Source organism: Polypterus senegalus, chromosome 8 (genome assembly GCF_016835505.1).
Source record: "Polypterus senegalus isolate Bchr_013 chromosome 8, ASM1683550v1, whole genome shotgun sequence".
Lineage (NCBI taxonomy): Eukaryota > Metazoa > Chordata > Cladistia > Polypteriformes > Polypteridae > Polypterus > Polypterus senegalus.
The window spans coordinates 44,734,404-44,758,674 of record NC_053161.1 but is presented as its reverse complement, the minus strand read 5'-3'; the positions used below and the strand labels follow the sequence as shown (position 1 = coordinate 44,758,674).

Here is a 24,271-nt window from a genome sequence, read left to right as displayed (position 1 = left end):
AAGTAGCCATCACAGGATGGGTACATGGTGGTAATGAAGGGATGGACATGGTCAGAAACAATGCTCAAGTAGCCCGTGGCATTTAAACGATGCCCAATTGGCACTAAGGGGCCTAAAGTGTGCCAAGAAAACATCCCCCACACCATTACACCACCACCAGCCTGTACAGTGGTAACAAGGCATGATGGATCCATGTTCTCATTCTGTTTATGCCAAATTCTGACTCTACCATTTGAATGTCTCAACAGAAATCGAGACTTATCAGACCAGGCAACATTTTTCCAGTCTTCAACTGTCCAATTTTGGTGAGCTCGTGCAAATTGTAGCCTCTTTTTCCTATTTGTAGTGGAGATGAGTGGTTCCCGGTGGGGTCTTCTGCTGTTGTAGCCCATCCGCCTCAAGGTTGTGCGTGTTGTGGCTTCACAAATGCTTTGCTGCATACCTTTGGTTGTAACGAGTGGTTATTTCAGTCAAAGTTGCTCTTCTATCAGCTTGAATCAGTCGGCCCATTCTCCTCTGACCTCTAGCATCAACAAGGCATTTTCGCCCACAGGACTGCCGCATACTGGATGTTTTTCCCTTTTCACATCATTCTTTGTAAACCCTAGAAATGGTTGTGCGTGAAAATCCCAGTAACTTAGCAGATTGTGAAATACTCAGACCAGCCCGTCTGGCACCAACAACCATGCCACGCTCAAAATTGCTTAAATCACCTTTCTTTCCCATTCTGACATTCAGTTTGGAGTTCAGGAGATTGTCTTGACCAGGACCACACCCCTAAATGCATTGAAGCAACTGCCATGTGATTGGTTGATTAGATAATTGCATTAATGAGAAATTGAACAGGTGTTCCTAATAATCCTTTAGGTGAGTGTATATTGTGGCACGCGGCTGGGAGTGGTACCCAGCTGGGACATCCAGGAGGACCGTAGGAGGACTTGCGCCTCCTCCAGGCCACAAGGGGGCGACCGCCCTGGTTGCACTGGGGACCACGGGTGCAGAGCTTGGAAACTCAACCCTATAGAGGCCTGTGGCCACTGCCAGGGGGTGCCCCGGTGCCTGAAGAACCCTGGACCTCAGCACTTCTGCCACACCAGGAAGTGCTGGGGGGAAGAAGACTGGGGACACCCGGAGGGCTTCCAGGTGCGCAGTCGGCACTTCCGCCACACAGGGAAGTGTCCGCGGAAGAGTGTCAGGGAGCAGCTGGAGCTCATCCGGGCTGCTATAAAAGGGGCCGCCTCCCTTCATTTGGAGTCAAGAGTCGGGTGGAAGGAGACGGGAGACTGGAGAGAGAAGAGTGGAGGCGGCCGGAAGGAAGGCACTGGGAAGAGAGGCCTGGACTTTGGGGGATCGGTGCTGGAGGCACTGGGTTTGTGCATGGACTTATATAAACTGTAAATATTGTATATAATAAACATGTGTGTGCTGGGTGACAAACCATTGTCCGTCTGTCTGTGTCCAGGCCACGTTCCACAATATATATATATATATATATATATATATATATATATATATATATATATATATATATATATATAATTTAATTTAGTTATAAATACCAAAAATAAATAAAAATTGGAAAAACATTTAACATATATAACAATAAAGCTTTCCATCATTATCCAAATGAGGCACCAATATAGGTTCATGCTTTCTATCATCCAATCAACCTATTCAAGTATTAAAATAAAAGAAAGAAAAGCAACCTCTACCAAATTAAACAAATATATTGTAGAAACTAATTTAAATCTTATATTTTTAATAAAATTAAATTTAAAATTTAGGGATATATTTTAACAACTTTATATATCAAATATTTTCAGTTCCAAATAACTGTAATCACGTTTACGTTGTCTTGTTTTAAGAAGTTAAAGAAATGGAAATTAGCTTTATTATATTTGGTGAATGGGGTGGCACGGTGGCGTAATGGTAGCGCTGCTGCCTCGCAGTTCATCCCGTGTCTGCGTGGGTTTCCTCCGGGTGCTCCAGTTTCCTCCCACAGTCCAAAGACATGCAGGTTAAGTTTAATGACTACATCCATCAATTCAGGGATGTGTCCATTCCAGTAGCATTGGTGCAAGACAGAAACAAAATCCCTGGACAGGGCATCAGCTCATCGCAAGGTGAACACAACCACACACATACACTGGCGTCATTGTAGCTTCACCAAATCCCCAAAACTTCACTTCTTTGGATGGAAAACTGAGCACACTGTGGAAACCCACCAGGAAAACATGCAAACTCCAGGCAGGGATCACAAGGGACGTGACTCCCTGCGAGACAGCAGCGCTACCACTCTGCCACCGTGCCACCCCATATGTGTAACTATTAGTAGTAGTCATTATTTAAACAAATTAAATGATTTATCTATAAAATGTAATATACTGTACATATTTTTAATGCATTTCATCATGAAAGTGATATCAAGTATAAATCTAAGAATTCTAAATGTGCAAAGAGCTGGAATATTATAAATTTATTGTGTTCTGTGTGGCAATGCTGCTGTCAGGTCAGGAGCAAGGCCCAGAAGCGCATAGCGATTTAACAACTGAGTCAGGTTTAAGATGACGTTTACAATGGTGTGCTTTAATGATAAAGTAAACTATGAGGTTAAAGCTGAAATTTCCACTTTAATCACAAAATAGACATTTTTATTATGTCCTTATTTTTTTTTTCTCTGTGGCTCAAATACATTCTGATTGTATCATAAAGGTGCAAAAAAAAAAAAAAGACGGCACAGAAGATGGTATTTGAGGCTTTTAAAATGTATTGTGTCATTACTTTGGGGAATATGCGACGCTTAAATATCAAAGCACCACAAATGCATTTGTATGTTGGCATTTTGCTTCACCACATCGAACCATTCACCAGAGGATCCTAAAAGCAGCTGGAGTAGCAAGAAATTCAGGCTAAAATTTAGGGTTTGAATGTGGAGAGTTATGACGATATTCCAGAAGAAGAAGACATGACTGTATTTGAATAAATGTATATTGTTATACATGAATAAATATAAGATATCCCCCGAAAATAAGCCCTAGTGCACCTTTTGGAGCAAAAATTAATCCAAGACACTGTCTTATTTTCAAGGGAAACATGGTAGTTTAGCTTTATAGCAGCAAAAGTCTGTTCATAAATATAGATGTAGAAAATAATAAGTTAAGCTTTTTCTTTTCAATTGGCAGTTTTACCTTGAAAAAGTAGCACAGTTTACCCCAAAGTAGATAAATTTACTTAGTGGAATTAGACATCTCCTCAGTAATTCCACCTTTTATGTTCTCCTTCAGAGATCAAGTTGCTCTTTGTTGCCATTCACACTCACTGTGCCTAATCCGTAAAACATTTGTTTACCTAATCTGAGTGTTGTCTCATTGTCCCCTCATTTACACACAAATATATATATTGTAGATGGGAGAAAGGATACAGGTGGTGTCCCAAGAATTGTTTGGGTGCCAGCAGGGTCACCCCTTTTAATCTATATTAATAAAAGGCAAAGCCCTCACTGACTCACCCACTCACTCACTGACTCACTCACTCATCACTAATTCTCCAACTTCCTGTGTAGGTAGAAGGGTGAAATTTGTCAGGCTTATTCCTTACAGCTTACTTACAAAATTTAAGCAGGTTTCATTTTGAAATTGTACATGTAACAGTCATAACTGTCGATAACAGTCAACAACGTCCACCATGTTGAACTTTCTTATTCATTCATTCTTCACGAAATTAGGTAGGCGGCTTCCCTGTGCTAACCGAAACCAATGTACGTACTTATTTCGGTGGTATGACGTCACTGTCAGCCGCCATATTGAACTTTCCAACGGCACTAATTCTACAACTTCCCGTGTAGGTAGAAGGCTGAAATTTGTCAGGTTCATTCCTTACAGCTTACTTTTCTAAAGTTAAGCATGTTTCATTTCGAAATTCTACGTGTAACGGTCATAATGGTCAACAACATCCGCCATGTTGAACTTTCTTATTCATGGCCCCATCTTCACGAAATTTGGTAGGCGGCTTCCCTGCGCTAATCGAAACCGATGTACTTACTTATTTCGGTGGTATGACGTCACTGTCAGCCGCCATATTGAACTTTCCAACGTCAATAATTCTCCAACTTCCCGTGTAGGTAGAAGGCTGAAATTTGGTACTTATTTTGGTGGTATAATGCCACTGCCGGCTGCCATATTGAACTTTTCAACGGTCTTTGTTACTTATGGGCCCATCTTCAAGAAATTTGGTACGCGGGTTCCCTACACTAACTGAATCCTACTTACGTAGATATATACGTTCATAGCCTGCAGCACCGTGTGAGGCGGCGTTGGGTCCCCCATCCCAACGCCTCCCATGTTGTTGGCTGCATGCCTATATAAGGCCATCCATCGCTCCAGTCTCTACATTCCCTTCCTTGCTTCGCCACGGGATTCAGGTCTCCCTGCTGATAACTACAGCCTTTTTATTTAATCCACGGCTTCTCCGCTGTTTTATTGTTCATTTATTACGATTATAGTTATTGTGTAGGTATTTTAGACATACTTTACATTGTTCAGGTACCCATTTCCTTTATCATTTAAACCGTACCACCATTAACATGTCTATTGAGGTGATCACCATTGATCAAAGAACTGTCACTTACCGAGTGGTTTCCATGTCCGGAGATGGCACCTACCTTTTCCATTCTCTTTGTTACATATTGCACGGCCATATCAGGCTCACTCTTGATATCCGGAGGAACATTGTGTCTTATGTATTGAATGACTGGGACAGGTTCAAGGTGTGGACTGATGACGGTACAGGAGATAATTATACTACACAGGAGCACTATAAGAGTGCAATGCTTAAAGCCCTTCACCTATGGATCTGCATGTGAGTTGATGGCTGCCGCTGAATTGTTCGGTTGTCGCTTTCAAGTGTACCGAAATGGCCAAATATTTTACACCTTTCGACAACCGCCAATGCCTCTTAAACATGTTAGATTGACAGGTGACGATTTCAGTAGTGGACACTTTGATGTTTATAAATGTTTAAAGTCTCAAAAGCTGGATGTGAAGTTATCGATGAAACCGGTTGTATACTTACAACGCTTGACAGATGCCAAATCTCTCTTCAACACAAATCTTACAAATACTGTCGTAATTGAAACAAACCATGAAACTCAAACCGATTATGACAGCAGCAATCCAAGCTGTGAGATTTGAAACACGATTACTTTTCACATGGCCAACTGTACTTTGCATGCTCAAGAGTAAGCTCAGCGCACAGCTTGGTCATATTATAACCGAAGGGCCGAACAAACAATGTGGTATACAAAGAGCTCCTTAACAAATAATTATTGGTATATTTTCCCTCATTTTAAAAAGGTTTAATTTTCTTCTTAATAAAAATTTTAAGGCAGTACTTCGCCGCTGCGAAGCGCAGGTATCTTGCTAGTTTTAAATAAATGCAAAACAAAAGTAGGTGCACAAGGACACAAAACAGAAATAGGAACAATCTAGCCTTCCCATCTTTCTCTAAGGTTGATAACTCTTAAGAACAGGTCATTAACAGGGACCTCTGTTTTTGTAAGTTCAGGCCCAAATGAGACATCAACATCCAGAGGTGACAGACCTTTACTGCCCTTCAGCTGGAAGGAAAGGGGTCAATTGTCCTAAAGGGACATCTTCTCATTGCTGCAGTGGAGAAAAAGATGAGACTGTTAATGATAGCACTCGCACTTGTCCTTTTCCTCCGACGTGCATGCATGACAATATCTGTTGTAAAGAAATAAATCGACAAAACAAACATAAAGATTTGGGGAAACTTTCCCCATATAATGTTTTGGTGCTTTGAATCAAAATATGAAAGTAATGGTCTTTTTGGAAAGATTACAGTTGACAGTTCCATCAGCAATTGTGGCTTGAAGTGATCTCATCATAGTGAAGACAGAATAACATGTCGCCTGGTTGGGATGGAAGTGGAAAAGAAAGGCTATTCTTCCGTTGTTCTGTAAAAAGAGTGCTTGTTTCCAACACCCTGTCTCTTATACTTTCATTCCCATTTGGACCCTTTGGCAGCCTCCCAAGTGCACATGTGTGACAATGTATATATATATATTTATATATTGTGACATGTGAGTCACTGTCTTGCACCCTATAACAAGAGGCTGTGTCTCAGTACTTTAGCAAAACCAGCTTTATTCAACTTAAAACAGGAACAGCAGGATTATTTATTGCAGCGGGAGCTACCACTCTCCTAAACACCGAAACAGCAAATGGGCACAGTTGGGGCCAGGTCAGTGGCCAAGTTATACTATTCCCTGCATTTATAATGTCCCTTGCATCACCCATTGGCTACAGGTGTGTGTAGCGCGATCTCAATCGATCATAGTTGTTTCTGCGGCGCTCTGCTGCTGCGCTGCAAACCTATGGTTGCCTCAGCAACAGACAAGAAGTCCTCCACGGATGCGACAGGCGCGCTTTGCTGTGCTGTCCCATTGGGGGTGTCCTAAAAGAGCTCAGAAACCTCACAATACATATCATTTAGCTGCATTTTCTTTTAGCACAGCTTCTGGTAGCGTGACATGAATCTAAAGTTGTTAGCACATCTACCTCAAAACCATGTTCCTTTTTACTCTGTGTACTCTGATTTTCCATTTATATCCAAAGGATGTAAATGTTACGTTACTTTCCAATTTCTAAACCCTTATGAGGGAGTGGGAGGTGTGTGTGTGTGTGAGGCCTCTTTAGTGTGGGTTCCCGTCTTGTGCATGAAGATGCCAGAATGGAATCCAGCCCCCACAATAATAAATAATTTTTTTAACCAAAATATTCTTGTTTCTTTATAACCATCCATCCATCCATTCATTATCCAACTCGCTATATCCTAACCACAGGGTCACGGGGGTCTGCTCGAGCCAATCCCAGCTAACATAGGGCGCAAGGCAGGAAACAAACCCTGGGCAGGGCGCCAGCCCACCGCAGGTTTCTCTATAACCATACATTAAAATTGTTCTTCTGTACTTAACTGTTTCAAGCTATTTCATTTCTGAAAGCTGTTTTAGCACTAGACATCTGTCTTTAATAAAGAGTGTTGTTATATGGTGTGGCCACAAGGGGGGCATATCAACTCCCCAAACATGACACAAACAAACATGGACACAAGTTCAGCACATCACATGTTTTTTTACTCATTGGGAAATGTGGTGGGCTCCTTTTATTCCTGCACCTGGAAGTACTTCTGGTGGCCCATTAGCGCAGTCCTGAAGCACTTCTGGGTGAGGCGGAAGCCTGACAAATTAGGGTTCTTCAGTCACTCCAGCGCTCCCTGGTGGCACAGACAGAAACCAACAGGGCTGTGCTTAATTCTGACTATAATGAACCCTGTGGGAATCCAAGGCAGCACTGCACCCATGGGGTTCTGTCATCTAGCATTCCAGGGGAGATAATGCCCTGTATGTGTTCTCTCCCATGGTCCTTCCATTGTATAGGAGTCCCGACTGGAGCCCCCGCCCTCCACCACAATTGGTATAAGCATAAATATATCAGGGTGACATAATTTAACTAATAACAATCAGGATAAATAATTAATACTTACAATTAATTGACTACTCCGGGAGCCAGAGTCAGGATGTGGAGGACAAAGCTTGCCAGGAGGAGTGGAGGCAGAAGAAAAAAAAGGGAGAAAGAAAGAAGAAAAGTGAGTACCATGCTAATGCTTTGGAACTGTGGGGTGTAGGTGGGAAACAGGGGAAGGTGTTAACCATGAGGAAAAAGGAAAAAAAATAGCTTGTGTGTGTTGAACTTGTGTCCTGCATCTGTCTTTGTCAGGCTAGAGTGGCAGGAGCACCCTCTGGAGGCCACAATATGGATTTTTTAACCATAATTTCTTAATGTTTCCTCCTCCATTGTTTTGTTTTCATGAAGAATGTGGACATACAAGCAATCCTCTTTTTTTCCCTCTAATTAGTCTCTGGTATATCTACATTTCCCAAACAGTCAGTATTTTGGTCTGGATTTCGACTTTGAGCATAGAACTACCACAGTAGATATCCTGCCATTTGTGAAGTAGCATTTATTCAGGGAGTCCATTTTAGTTTATATATCATCTCTAATCACCTTATAGAATGCATTATTTTAAACGCAAAGTAAAAAATTTTTCAAGGAACTTCTGATCCACTTTTTTCTCCATAAATTGCGTTCCAGTTCTCTGTTATCAAAAATAGTCTTTTGCTATTCAGAAATCTGCAGGTGGCTCTTTATCTTTACCTCCTTGAGGCTATGAGTGGGCCTTCCTACATTTGCATCTTGTTTTCTCTTCATTTTAGTTGTTTATGTTTAATACATACTTCATTATATCATATTAATATGATGAAGTGTTGAAGTGAAGACAAATTATATTAAACAAAGGTTAATAATGAAATGATTTTTTGAAGAGACAAGCTTTATCAAATCTGCCCCATAAAGCAAAAGAGCTCAAACTCCACATTGCTTTTTTTAAACACCTGCAATATTTATTTATATCACAGAAAACTACTAAAAACAACAGCTTTAACTCTGTCTGAGACATTCAGTACTTTTAGCCAAGTCAGTATGTAGCAGAATTTAACAGACATGGTACTGGGGCCTTCTTCATGACTTTGGCATATGTATTTACTAGTAAATTGAAAGGGACGATGTCCATCGATATAATGATCTACTCGATTCTGAATTCTGAATGTGTAGGCACCATGTGCTTTTAAAAGTAACTTAGTTACATTAATAATAATAATAATTCTTTGCATTTATATAGCAGTTTTCTCACTAAACAGAGCGCTTATCAACTGCAAGCTAAGAGCCTTTCTCAAGGGCCCAACAGGGCAGAGTCCCTTTAGGGATTTACGGGATTCGAACCGGCAGCCTTCCAATTGCCAGTGCAGATCCCTAGCCTCAGAGCCATTACTTACAAAAAAAGTTACCAAATGTGTCATATATTTACTTGTTATAAAATGTTAGGTGTTAACAATTTTTTTCTTCCTTTGTTTGAAAACCTGTACATTTGACTGGTCATCTCTTGATATTAAATCCTAAAGGTCTTAAAGGAACCATCATGAAAAGAAGGAAACAAAATCATATACTGTATATTTAAACTTTAGAGAACCTTAAACAATGAGGCATCCAAAAGATTCATCCATCCATCCATTATCCAACACGCTGTAACTAGAGGGTCACGAGGGTCTGCTGGAGCCAATCCCAGCCAATACAGGGCGTAAGGGAAGAAACAAACCCTGGGCAGGGAGCACACACACACACACTCACACGCACACACACACACCCACACACCAAGGACAATTTAGACATCCAAAAGATGTAAAAGAATATTTTTTCTATACCCACAGCAAATATTACCGTGTGAGGCTATATTTACTTGAACTTACAGTATATTCAATATTTACTGAATAGGAATAAGGTAAAGATGATGTCTCAAATCAAGTACAATATTAGAACATTAATAACGCATTTTATTTATATAGCGCCTTTCCCATGCTCCCAATAAAACTATAGTGTTGAAAACAGGCCATTCAGCCCAACAAGTTGATCCACCCCTTCACCTAGATTGCCCTAATTAACATCAATTTGAAATTTGAAGGTCCCTATAATCCTACATTCTGCCACACTACCTGCTAATTTGTTCCAAGTGTCTAGGGTTCTTCATGTGAAGAAAAACTTTCTAACATAGGTGCGAAATCTGCTCTTAAGTATCCAACCATTTCGCCGTGTTCTTGTTAAAAATTTGCTTGAAGAATGATTCAAGAATGGTTGAATAAGTTGAATGAATGATTGGCTATAACTATTAAATTAAATGAAATTTATTAAAATGCCTAACATCTAGATATTGAGTGTAGAACACAGAGCATATCAATTTTTGTTAAAGCAATCTGTAAACTTTTAATATCTGTTAGTTTCTTTGCTCATCTAATGTTTTTATTGGGAGACTGTTGACAGTAGTTTTTCTTTAAGATGTGTGCATGATGTATATAATTGGAAAACAATTTCAGCAGTTTATGGCCCTTAGAAGAACGATTTGTATCAAGGACCCCAACTCACTCCATCTGCTGGCACCAGCAAACACCTCTTCTAACCATGCTTTGGTCTCCTCGTTCTTTTCCAGTCACACCCCTTTATCTGCTGTTCCATCACCCACAGCTTCACCCCACTACAAATGCTAACTTGTGTGTTTTCCCACAGTTTCTACAATAGTAAGGTTCATACTAAGCACTTTGATTTGTTATTGAAACGATATTGCAGAATTCAAGCAGTAGTAGAGAGAGATATTATGTGTACCAATAAAACCTACATTTTTACACCCAAGAAAAGTATTCTTTATTATTAACTACTTAACTTTATCACTTTTTAAAGCAATTTGGTCTTGATAGTATTCCTTCAAGGAACTGCTTTTAATAGTCAAACTGTGCCATCTGGTGGTTATAGATCTTATTTTCCATAATTGGACTAAAACAACACAACTAAAAGTGAAACAAATCTTCAATACACTAAATCTTCAACAAATAAAGGAGTATTAAATAGTTAAAGAGACTGGAAAAGGTTCAAATTAAATGTATGTCTTTTTAGGATTTATATTTATATACGTTTTGCAAATTTTGAGATGAAACAGTAATAATTATAATATTTCAGGCCTTTGAGCATGTTGCAGAATAGTATGTCATTTGTCCATTGTTTGTAAACGATATATAAAATGAAAGCAATGCATTGTAGTAGGGAGAGTGTTTACTGCCTAATCAGTTGGAAATATAGTATTCAGGAGCCATGCAGAACTTCCATCAAATTACAGTTAACCCGAACATTTTTTAAGATAAGATAGGTACTTAATTTTTGTGGTTTTAATTACTTGATGATCTGGGAAACTAGTTAGAATGAAAAATAAAAAAGAAATAGAAATAAATTAAACCACCAAACTATTGTAACAATAGAAAGATATTAATGACAGGTTCATTGTTTAAAGACCAAATGTAGAAAGCAGCCTGTAGACAATTCACTTTATCTCAGACCTGCAGCTCAGATCCTATCAGATAAAGCTCACACAAGATTTACAATGGGCAATGGTATTTACCTAGTACTCTCAAACTGGCAAACATTAACACAAGTCAAACATAAAGGAATATGTAACAATTGCTTATTTCTACTAAGGTAACAGTTACCAACATGGCAATATATAAAACCAGAAAAACACCCTCTTATAATATTGTGCAAACTGCAATATACAGAATATCTAAGATTAGAGGTTGTTGTTTAAGACCCCTGTGCCTTATGTGTCTTGGAGGATGTCTGCTGTTAGCTGGGTATGGGATTGAGTAAGGAAGTGCTTACTGCTAATTATTAACTATTGAACCTAATTCTTGGTTCCAGAGGCTATAGTACAGGGGTGTCTTTCTCCATGCACACCAATGAGGTGTCTGTTATACTGTCGCCTGTTCATTGGTTTTACTTTCTTGAATTGCTTTTGGTATGTCCTAACTACTGCACACCAGGACCACCACACACGACCTGCCATTTTGGAGATGCTTTGACCCAGTCATGGAGTCATCACAATCTGGCCCTTGTCAATTTGCTCAGATCAATATTTTTGCTAATTTTTCCCGTTTCCAACACATCAACCTCAAGAACTGAAAACCTCAAACTGTTCCACTCCATTCAAACTATTGTGGTGCTGAGGTGTCACCCAGTGCACGGCGGCACTTGGGTCCAGCAGTTCACTTGGCTGCCTAATATATCCCACTCTTTGACAGGTGCCTTTGTAATAAGATAATCAGTGATATTTACTTCACCTGTCACTGGTTTCAATGTTGTGGCTGATCAGTGAAAATCCATAAGGGGGAGTCTAATGAAAACCTTGAAAATGACAAAAATTCTAAACACCGTACCACTGTCATGTAAATTGGCAGTACAGACAAGCTACAGTACATGATGTCAAATTAGTATTATAAAGGTGGCAGTCCCACTGACTAAAAGAGAAGCTGCATTCTGTCATCCACTTTTTGAGTAGTAAAGGGAGGAAACCTATTAAACTTCATTGACAAATGATGGTTCAGTACAGTGATGCATGTTTCTTACTCCAGCAAGTGTACAAAAGGAGTAGGAAGTTAAGAAATGGTATGAGTTCTTTAACAGATTGTCCTCAGCCAGGTCATACTCACAGACTAGTGACAAACAAGAGTCGACCGCAGGAAGCTGAATACATACAGTAGTAATGGAACATTGTCGAGTGGCAGTGAATGAAATAACCGCATTTCTGAACTTCAGCCATGGTTCAGCTCACCACATCCTCCATTAAGTGTTCCACTTCCACAAAATGTCTGCAAGGTGGGTGCCACACCAGCTGATTGCAGAGATGAAACTACATAAGACCTTGCCTACCAGTGATTACCACATCTTTGAACCACTCAAAGGCACGATAGGCAGAAAGTCTTTCAAATCAGATGAAGATGTGCAGTGGGTGGTGCAGGGGTGGCAGCGAACAAGACCAAAAGACTTTTTTTATAAAGGAATCCATGCACTTTCTAAGCATTTGAGGACTTGTCTCAAACAGCATGGAGATTATATAGAAAAAATGATGCAGATGTATGATACCTTTGCTGCAATAAATTATGAAAAAACTATATATACAGTATCTTACATTTTTGTAAATATTTTATTATATCTTTTCATGGGACAGCACTGAAGATATGACACTTTGATACAATGTAAAGTAGTCAGTGTACAGCTTATATAAAAGTGTAAATTTGCTGTTCCCTCAAAATAACACACAGCCATTAATGTCTAAAACCCTGGCAACAAAAATGAGTACACCCCTAAGTGAAAAATGTCCAAATTGTGCCCAAAGTGTCAATATTTTGTGTGGCCACCATTATTTTCCAGCACTGCCTTAACTCTGTTGGGCATGGAGTTCACTAAAGCTTAATGAGTTGCCACTGGAATCCTCTTTCACTCCTCCATGACGACATCACAGAGCTGGTGGAGGTTAGAGACCTTGCACTCCTCCACGGTCCATTTGAGGATGCCCCGCAGATGCTCAATAGGGTTTAGGTCTGGAGACATGCTTGGCCAGTCCAGTTCCTTTGCCCTCAGTTTCTTTAGCAAGGCAGTGGTCGTCTTGGAGGTGTGTTTGGGGTCGTTATCACACTGAAATACTGCCCTGCGGCCCAGTTTCCAAAGGGAGGGGGATCATGCTCTGCTTCAGTATTTCACAGTACATGCTGGCATTCATGGTTTCCTCAATGAACTGTAGCTCCCCAGTGCCGGCAGCACTCATGCAGCCCCAAACCATGACACTCTCACCACCATGCTTGACTGTAGGCAAGACACACTTGTCTTTGTACTCATCACCTGGTTGCCATCACACTCCCTTGACATCATCTGAACCAAATAAGTTTATCTTGGTCTCATCAGACCACAGGACATGGTTCCAGTAAGCCATGTCCTTAGTCTGTTTGTCTTTAGTAAACTGTATGCCTTGTGCATTATCTTTAGAAGCGGCTACTTTCTGAGACGACAACCATGCAGACCAATTTGATGCAGTGTACGGTGTATGGTCTGAGCACTGACAGGCTGACCCCCCACCCCTTTAACCTCTGCAGCAATGCTGGCAGCACTCATACGTCTATTTTCAAAAGACAACCTCTGGATATGACGCTGAGCACGTGCACTCAACTTCTTTGGTCGACCAAGGCGAGTCCTGTTCTGAGTGGAACCTGTCCTCTTAAACCACTTTATGGTCTTGGTCAACATGCTGTAGCTCAGTTTCAGGGTGTTGGCAGTCTTCTTATAGCCTCGGCCATCTTTATGTAGAGCAACAATTCTTTTTTTCAGATCCTCAGAGAGTTGTTTGCCATGAAGTGCCATGTTGAACTTCCAGTGACCAGCATGAGAGAGTGTGAGAGCGATAACACCAAATTTAACACACCTGCTTCCCATTCACACCTGAGACTTTGTAACACTAACGAGTCACATGACACCGGGGAGGGAAAATGGCTAATTGGACACAGTGTGGACATTTTTCAATTAGGGGTGTACTCACTTTTGTTGCCAGTGGTTTAGACATTAATGGCTGTGTGTTGAGTTATTTTGAGGGGACAGCAAATTTACATTGTTATACAAGCTGTACACTGACTACATTACATTGTATCAAAGTGTCATATCTTCAGTGTTGTTCCATGAAAAGATATAATAAAATATTTACAAAAATGTGAGGGGTGTACTCACTTTTGTGAGATACTGTATATGTATAGAGAGACAGAGAGATTTTTTTGTTCTTTATTTCGCCTTATACAATTTCTTTTAGTAGGAATTGTTGCTTTTGCATATCGATTGGGGTCAGAGCGCATGGTCAGCCACTGTATGGCACCCCTGGAGCAATTGCAGGTTAAGGGCCTTGCTCAAGGGCCCAGCAAAGATATCTTTTGGCAGTAACGGGGATTTGAACCAGTAATATTCCAGTTACCATGCATATCCCTAGCCTCAAGGCCACCACTCTGCCCTCAATATATATACATGCATACTGTGATTCGTTGGTGTTGAACCCCGTATAGTGGAAATTAGGATCACCAGCCTACACTCTAGGTGTCTAGTATGTGAGACCGAACGTAACCAGGATGATGGTGTAAGACAGGGAGATACAGACACAAAAAGGGTTGGGTTCTTTGAAAAATAAAGTGAGGTTTTATTTACAGGTGCACTTAAAGAAAACAAAAATAATGTCCTGCGGAATTTACATATCGATACACAGTCCATTACCGCATAGGACACACAAAAACAGTAATCAAATGACTGTATACAGTATTTACAGTGCTGCCTGAAAGTCCCAAATGGAAAAGTAAAATACTAGTGAAAACCATATAGACACAAACCAAAATTAAACTGTCTTCCTCCACAGTGCTCCAAGTCAGGAAGCTGCTCCGTCGAACAGTGTATACAGGATTCACCAAAATAAAAATATTCAAAATACAGAAAAAGGGTATATATGAAAATAAACAGTGCACCAATAACCACAACCCTATATATACAAGAAAACAATATTTACAATAAGCAGAGCACAAGCTGTAGTGCTTGGTAATTCAAAACGGAGTACCTTTCTCTAGCAAGATCTAATCAGAAGACCCCCTCTAGAGGCTGTAACTCCTTTTTGTATTTGGTGCCCCTGCGCCGACCAATTAAACTGTTCAACGTCATCCCTCCGTGGGCACGCAATGACAAGAACGCGACTGCGAACGGTGGCGTCTACTGTCCAACACAATTACTATAAAAGTTCGAGCAGCCGGCGTGCACACGCATAGCTATGTCAGCTTTTGAGACGCTAACTGTGCTACTCCCAAAAGTGAAAGTAAGCATTTTTTAATTTACTAGCCGACCTGTGTCGTAGCATACGCCGCATAAGTATTCATTGATGGGTGAACACTTCCTGAAAGACACAGTTCAGCAATCCCCTATTCAGCATCGCGATAGGGCGGTGGCCATCACTCCAGGTTCATTGTCGGTCTAACAAAGGAAAAAAAGAAGGGGCTCAAAAACAACAGGGAGAACAGAAGCTTGTGGGGACAAACAAAGACAGCAGCAATGAGAGAGACCTGTTAGCAAAGCAAAGCAGCCCGAACTGAAAAACACAATGAAAAGTTAATGTGGCTCAGAAGTACATGTAGACTGTAGCAGAGACCAAAGCGACTGAGGATGTGTTTGGTGAGGTGTTGGGGGCAGGCATATGAGCAGGCAGTGCGCATGCTTCGAGAGCGAGGGTGGGTGCGGGAGGAAAGTTAGAGTTGGTGGGCGGGGCTCTGCTGTGCGTACCCCATGGTCGGGCGACTTGGCTGATTATATATATAGATTTCTCCTTCCCTGAGCGACAGCTCAGACAACTACGAACACGGGATCCCTTTTCTAAACCGCGGTAAAAAAATACTACGATGCTTCACACTTTCTTTTACTCCTTTAGTGTTAAGAGGTCGCGGGAGACACGTGCAGGAGTGGAGGACTGACAATGCCATCCTGGCCGGTCAATGGCAAGGCTGTCTCTTCAGTCTACACGAGACCCACCACGAACTCTCCAAAAGGCGCTAATATGGTCAGTGAAGACGTCTGTCTGCAATATGTAAAAAGGAAAAAGGCAAGTTTCCTTTCTTTATACTTTTTTAACCTTTTTTTCTCAAACAAATGCCTCTCTAAACACCATGCAGAGGACAATTAACTAATTTTTTAAATTACTGGTAATGCCAGTAAGGCACATTACCACAGTTGATCACAGAGTAAAACAGAAGGAGATAAGTCCAGGTTTCCAAAAAAATCAACTTTATTGTTGTCAAGACAGGAACAATCAAAAATATTTTCAAATGGGAGCCGTAGGTTCAGCACTCAAAACGCACAGCAAGCAAGTGGTGACACTGAAATCATCCTGCATTAGCTCCCTTCCTCAGATTTAAAGAACAGATAACCTTCCTCAGAGAGAAGACAGAAAGTGAGCACAAGGTCAGGTCAGCAACTGCTTTTAAATGTTCCCTGCATCAACCTTCAAGCAACAGACACATTACTCAATGAGCCTGTGAACGTGATGTTGCACTGGCTGTGGACAACCAATCCTTGCCTGTGTTAACAGACTTTTTGGGCACAGTGCAGTTGGAGGGTCGTCAGGGTCTCAAAAATCGCACAATACACATACACATTGTAAGAACAAGACAACACAATAAGAAGTGTTAGGGCACCCGTGGGCAAACCAGATGGGATTATAGTTGTTACTGACTCAAAGATGGTGGAGCTTCCGGTTATGTGTACTTCGAGCAGTAAGAAGAGGTTCCAGGTGGATGAATACCAGATGTGACATCAGAGTTGGAAAAGCTGTCAATCTTCTCATCTGCAGAGGGAAGAAAAGGGAAGGCATTATCACACAGCACCAACCCCTGGAGCAGCGGAGAACTACCATCATCAGAGCCCTTAAACTGACCCCTATCCACACACATGACAATACATATGCACCACCCCCATTAATTTCCTGGGATAAGTGGTGAATTTGATTATGTTGGTTTAAATTTGCAAGCACATTATATTATATATTCTATATGACCCAACACAAGAGAGCAGTAAAGCTTATGAAGCCACAAAGCAGAAATTGAAGCCTACAAGAACTGTCCACTTATATTCCAGAATACTACCCTTCAATTTGCTATAATACAGTACTTGCCTGAGAAGGGACACATCCAATATATCAGTTATAAGTCCAAAACATCTCCCTGGTAGGATGATTTTCTCACATTTCCACTTCTCAATAGCATACATATATCCTTCCTTTTCATCATCCCTCTCACTCTTCCCCTTTCACTCACTTTTGACCTGTCATATTCATTGTAGTTAATCTCATTTTCATATTGGCTCGGAGCAGCCTTTAAACCTTGGCATTCATTTCTGAGTCTTGTCCAAAAATAATATGTGGTGTAAGGATAGGTCTATGAAGGCTGTGGGCTGCTACATCCAGGTGCTATTTGGTTGCTTATGAGACCATTGCAACACTGAATCCTGACCAGCCTGTAGGAATTAAACTGTTTTACCACCAGTCCTCCAGTGCTTCTCTCACTTACTCCAGTGCCTTTGAGGACTTATTTCCAGGGCAACTGAGAGTGAGCATACTTTCACCACCTATGCTCACATGCACTAGACTGCAAATGTGTTTGCCTGGGTGCGTTAGACTCTTTCTCTCTCTCTGTTTTGATTTTGATCCCACCTTTTCTCTATGCTGTACATAAAAACGTTGTAAGGTTTGTCCTGGGGAATGACCCAAAAGTAGATTGGAATGTAGGCTTTAGATTTTTTAAGCTTACCATACCCCTAATGAAGGTAATTTAAAGAAATATTAGACAGTGTAAAAGCATAACAAAGCTTGGAAAGAGATTCAAATATCCACCCCTGGCACCTCCTAACTACAGATACAAATTGTACTTTAATTTGGAAGGCAGTGTGTGAAGGAAGGCTCACTGGCAGGATGTAAGGGTGGCCGGAATCTGGGAGTCAGGAGAGGAAGAGAAAAAAAAGTTAGAAGACCTTCAGACAGCAAGCAGGATGCAAGGGTCCTGACACCTGTTAAGTCATGCAAATGCAGAAGAGGCTTTATTGTTTTGTATTGCCGTTGTATTATTTCCATATTTCCATTATCCTTCCTTTCCTGCTGTGCAAATAAAACACCATTAGTTCACATAAACTGTGATGTTCATACAATTGTCATATTTTAGGGGCAGAGCAAAAGTAAACTCACCTATTGTTAAAATTCCTAGTCTGGATTTAGCAATGTTCTGCAAGTATTCTCAAGACTAGGAACAATGCCTCCTTTCCACTTTAAAATGAAAAAAGTTTCCTATGGAAGTTGTGATTAAAAGGTACAAGATCAGACTTGTACCAAACAAATTGGGATGATGATCTCTATCAACAAAACCAATTTCTCACTCAAAAGAAATATATTATTTGTTCTCTTGCCAGAACAGTAACAGACACAGAAAAATACAGTAGACAGATAAAAGTAATTTTTTACATTGTTGAAATACTGTTAGAAAATGTGGCTATGAAATCACATTTACTCAAAAAATGCTTTTTGCTATATCTTTATGCAAAACCTAGAAATATCAAGTAACCAAATATACCTATGTTTTTACAAAACAAAAAATCAAATGATCATTCACTACTGGCCTGACAGTTAAGCACTATATAACATTTAAGCCTAGGTAATCATTTCTGATTTACAACATTGGGGAAGAGAAAAAAGAGAGTTTACATAATGCTATGGGATTCATCATTTAGTTTTGCTGTAATACAGCTTACAAGAAAGGGAACTGTAAAGTGAAATGTGTACTGGGAAAAATAAGATTAGCAATCTCTTAAACATAATCCCTTGTTGATTTCCCGGATGCTTGTTCATTACTCCAGTGATCTGCAGCTGCAATTTGCCAAGTTCAGGCAACTCAGATCAGCAAACGTTTCTACCCTTGAGAGCCATGTTAACAAACAACAGCACTAATTGGAACATTTACTTTTCTGAGCATGTAATATATATTGAACACAATTGCTGCAAAGCCCATACTGTATTATAATTTATTTTATTTGCCCAAGTTTATCACTTGTACTATCTGTTATGTTTGTACATGTGTGGTTAAAAAATATATTTTTTAATTGCAATATCACATCTATTATCTCCTTTTCAGAATGACCATTCAGGCTATTAGTGCAAGAATCTTTTTAATGCATCCACACTTTAGTGTTGAAGCAGGAGTCAGTTTTTCTGCGTATTCTCAGGAAAAGTAAAACCGAAACAGAGACACCACTATGTCAAACTAAAGGTATATTACTCCAAGGTAAGTGGTGATTAGTGATATTTAAAATATAATATATAAAGAGCTTTCATACATTTTAGTTTCTCTTCATATAAAATATATACTGCATAGACACACACATATATATGCATATAAATACATACACATACTGTATACAGTAAATACATACTTGTATACAGTGGAACCTCGGTTCACGAACGTCTCTGAACACATACAAATCGGGTTATGACCATAAAGTTCGCCAAACTTTTGCATCTGTTCACGACCACACACTCGGTTGACGAACAAGCCAGTTTCCCTTCCGTTTCGTTCGTGCCGATGATTTCCGCACGTGTTCAGTCTCTCCCTGTGCATTCACTGTGAACTCTTTGTGCTCTATTTCGTTTCCCTTCTGGTTCGTACTTGCCGATGATTTCTGAATGTGTTCAGTCTCTCCCTGTACTGTACATTGTTCTCGGTTAATCACGCAGAAGGACTCTCCCTCAAAACTGTAACCTCCTCTCAACCCAGCTTCCTCCTGTGGTATAGCGGGTCCACAGCTCCCGTCAAGAGGGGACTGGGCGGTCTCTTGGTCTGGAATCCCTACAGATTTTATTTTTTTCTCCAGCCTTTGGAGTTTTTTTGTTTTTTCTGTCCACCCTGGCCATCGGACCTTACTCTTATTCTATGTTAATTAATGTTGACTTATGTTTATTTTTTATTGTGTCTTCTATTTTTCTATTCATTTTGTAAAGCACTTTGAGCTACATTTTTTTTGTATGAATATGTGCTATATAAATAAATGTTGATTGATTGATTGATTGATGGTCAAAAAGGCCAGTTTTAATAAATAATCACCGCACTCGCGGCTTAGCAAGAGGGTGTGGTGGTGTGTGGCCGAAGAGGTTCCTGAGGAGTTCGTGATGTAGGCGTGCACAGGTGTGAAGCGGTCCACATCCATTATTGTTCCCAGGAGCTGCTGATTGCCACGGCTACCACGCCTCTTCATAAACAGAAGCGTGAGTCGGCTAAAGAGAAAAAGAAGAGAACAGGAAAGAATGGGAGGTTGCAGGAGAAGGCAGGAAGCTGAAGGACAAAGCCGGTGTAGGAGAGAGAGAGCGAGAGCAAGCGCATGAGAGAGAGAGAGAGAGAGAGAGAGAGAGAGAGCGAGTGCAGGCTCACGTGCAGCTGAGCAGGGAGCCTGGGTGTTTGTCTCAGTGTTATTTAATGTTTTTACATTTAGTTTACAATTACACTGTGCATTCTATGGTATAATTAACTATTTTTGTGCTTAAAAATCTTTAAAGAAAGTATATTTACATACAGTTCGCACGGTCTGGAATGGATTAATTGTATTTACATACAGTCATTACCTAATATATCTGCACCCCTTGAATTTTCCCAGAAAATGCACCATTTCTCCCAGAAAAACGTTCCAATTCCAAATGTTTTGGTATACATGTTTATTTCCTTTATGTGCATTGGAACAACACAAAAAACACATTTCACACAGAACTACAAAAATGGGCCACACAAAATTATTGGCACCTTTTCAAAATTGTGGGTAAATCATTTTATTTCAAGCATATGACGCTCATTTGAACTCATCTGTTGCAAGAAACAGGTGCTAGCAATATAGCAATCACACCTGAAGCCAGTTAAAATGGAGAAAAGTTGACTCAACCTTTCTGTTGTGTGTCTGAGTGTGAAACACTAAGCATGGAGAACAGAAAGAAGAGCAGAGAATTGTCTGAGGACTTGAGAACAAAAATTGTGGAAAAATGTCAACAATCTCAAGGCTACAAGTCCATCTCCAGAGATCTTCATATTCCATTGTCCAATGTGCACAACATAATCAAGAAGTTCACAACACATGGCACTGTAGCTAATCTCCCTGGACGTGAAGAGAAAAATTGATAAAAGACTGCAACGAAGGACAGTCTGAATGGTGGATAAACAGCCCCAATCAACCTCAAGACATATTCAAGCTGTTCTGCAGACTCAGGGTGCAACGGTGTCAGCTCAAACTATCCATCGACATCTGAATGAAATGAAACGTTATGGCAGGAGAGCCAGGAGGACCCCACTGCTGACACAGAAACATAAAAAAGCCAGACTGAAGTTTGCCAAAATGTACTTGAGGAAGCCAAAATCTTTCTTGACTGTGTGCAAGGCATCATGAAATCTGAAGACTACCAAAAAATATTGGGGCGCAATGTAGGGACCAGTGTCAGAAAGCTGGGTGTGTGTCAGAGGTCAGGGGTGTTCCAGCAGGACAATGAACCCAAACATACCTTTAAAAGCACCCAGAAATGGTTGAAGACAAAGCGCTGGAGAGTTCTGAAGTGGCCAGCACTGAGTCCGGATCTAAATCTGATTGAACACTTATGGAGAGATCTCGAAATTGCTGTTGGGAGAAGGAGCCCTTCAAATCTAAGAGACCTTGAGCAGTTTGCAAAAGAAGTGTCTTATCGAACACTTTTTTCTCATCTATCTAGTGGAGTGGTTTCCCCATTTACCCAGTACTACAGTAAGTACCACATATCCAGCCTCTTTCTGGGTAGCATATATTCACTGCTTAGACTTTGCTTAGGTCACTTCTAATTCTTGACTCAGTTTGCTCCTCAATGTGGTGGCTTTTAAATCTCATCCCAGAAATCAGTTTAGAGTCAAGGTCTAGAATCACATGTAAGTTCAGCATCACAGAGTCTGTTAAATTAGCATCTTGGCTGCCTGCTTTCTATCTGGGCTGATCAGGATCTGTGGATAATTGGGTTTGTTTTAACAGTTTTTCCTGCTTAATTTGTCATTTTTATTTTTATTTTGTTGACTGCATCATTGCCTTATTAAGAAGTCAAAGGGAGTGCCACAAAGTGTGTGTTGTTATGCCACAGATATAATAACCATGCCTGTGCATGCCAACACCTGATAGTAAAGGTATCATATAAGTTTAGAAACTTGCATTTTTTATGGGAGATTTAAACTTTTTTTGCCTGCTTCTCAAAATGTTTATTTAAAAAGTAAATAAATTAATAAGAATGTGTATGCTGGATCACTAATTGAGAACTAGCTCAGCTCTGAAACAAGCCAAGAATAAGACAAATATAAGATTTTACATAGACAAATAATCTTAAATTAGTAAACCATGAGAAAAAAGAAAGTAAAGGTTGTGTTTTGCTTTTAGCAAAAAAAAAAGAAAATTGGGTATTTGACATTAAGGGAGAGCCCAGGGCAGTTAGAAGGATGAACAGAGGAGGATTAGAAAAGAATACAGAAACAGAAAATGTGTTTGTGAGAGAGGATTTTATGAAAGGATAGTTTGTTAATAATGGAAGGAGCTTTTATGTTTAGTAGGGAGTTAATGTTGTGGGGGAAATGTCCCCTGTAAAAGTCAGAATTAGAAAACAAAATTTGCTGTGCTTTTTGTTTGATATGGAAGAACCATCATACAGTATATACCCATCCATCCATCCATTATCCAACCCGCTATATCATAACTACAGGGTCACGGGGGTCTGCTGGAGCCAATCCCAGCCAACACAGGGCACAAGGCAGGAAACAAACCCCGGGCAGGGCGCCAGCCCACCAGAGGGCACGCACACACACACACCCCCACCACACACTAGGGACAATTTATAATCACCAATGCACCTAACCTGCATGTCTTTAGACTGTGGGAGGAAACCCATGCAGACACGGGGAGAACATGCAAACTCCACACAGGGAGGACCCAGGAAGCAAACCTGGGTCTCCTAACTGCGAGGCAGCAGCGCTACCCACTGCGCCACCGTGCCGCACTATACCCGATATGTCAAATATTAATTTCCTTATTTTGTTTTTCTGTTAATAACAAATGCATACTGAGATTTTTCAAGTGAAGGAGACAGAAGTTTCATAGTAAGGTTGTAATACTCACTAATCATAGTGTTAAAGATGGAAAGCTTATTGCATATTAATTTGCATATTGTAGTAAAAATTCAAAAATACATTGTGCAATAATGACACTATAAAACTATATTTGGGTCCCAAATAGAAAAAAATGGTTATTAGTAAGTTTTAGTTAAATTTAAAGCAAATTCAATAAATATACCAAAAAAGCATTAATATCTGTATGGTGTATTTGCTTGAATGGTAATCATTTGTGTACTATTAACATATTGGGGTACTGTTCTGCTGAGGCAGAATAATTAAAACGGATGGAAAACGGGGAGCAAAGAATCAATTCAATGAAATCACATAGCCAAGACAATAATCCAAATTTGTGGTCAATAAAGCAGAGCAAAAAGGTCTTTAACCAGCAGAACTTCAGAAAGAAATGTGCACATCGACTCTTTTATAAGGTTCAATTTCAGATGACCAGAAGGTTCACTTCTCCAACTTGTATACCATTACAAGGGAGATAACACACACTGCTCATTTCCAGTTGATTTTCCATAACAGCACTGCGTCAGCCACAACATCCATCCATTATCCAACCTGCTATATCCTTACTGCAGGGTCATGAGAGTCTGCTGGAGCCAATCCCAGTCAACACAGGGCACAAGGCAGGAAACAAACCCCGAGCAGGTCGCCAGCCCACCACTGGGCACACACACCAAGCACACACTAGGGACAATTTAGGATTGCCAATGCACCTAACCTGCATGTCTTTGGACTGTGGGAGGAAACCGGAGCACCCGGAAGAAAACCACACAGACACGGGGAGAACATGAAAAACAAAATGGCATCGTGCAAAGATGCAAAATATTTTTACTTATAAGAAACCAAAAATGAAACCAAAAATTTGCCTCAGAAAACCCAAAAATCCTGATATGCAGCATTAAAAGTAGAACAAAAAGATTTGTGGATAGTTTTTATCCTTGGGCCATCAGAATTTTAAATTTTAAAAACTGTTAAATTTTTTTCCCCAGTTTGTACGATGATTACTTTAGTAGATAATAATTTCCACCCTTTTGTTTATTTACTGTATGT

The 24,271-nt window shown here is 40.2% G+C and overlaps 1 long non-coding RNA gene across 1 annotated transcript in view; it reads right to left on the bottom strand.

Annotated features, from left to right (window-relative positions):
• Window positions 1-16,429: 16,429 nt before the first annotated feature.
• Window positions 16,430-24,271, bottom strand: part of LOC120533597 — a 28,144-nt gene continuing 20,302 nt past the window's right edge. Inside the window, exon 3 of the long non-coding RNA XR_005634563.1 lies at window positions 16,430-16,860. This is a non-coding gene — a long non-coding RNA (uncharacterized LOC120533597). The remainder of the gene's footprint in view (window positions 16,861-24,271) is intronic.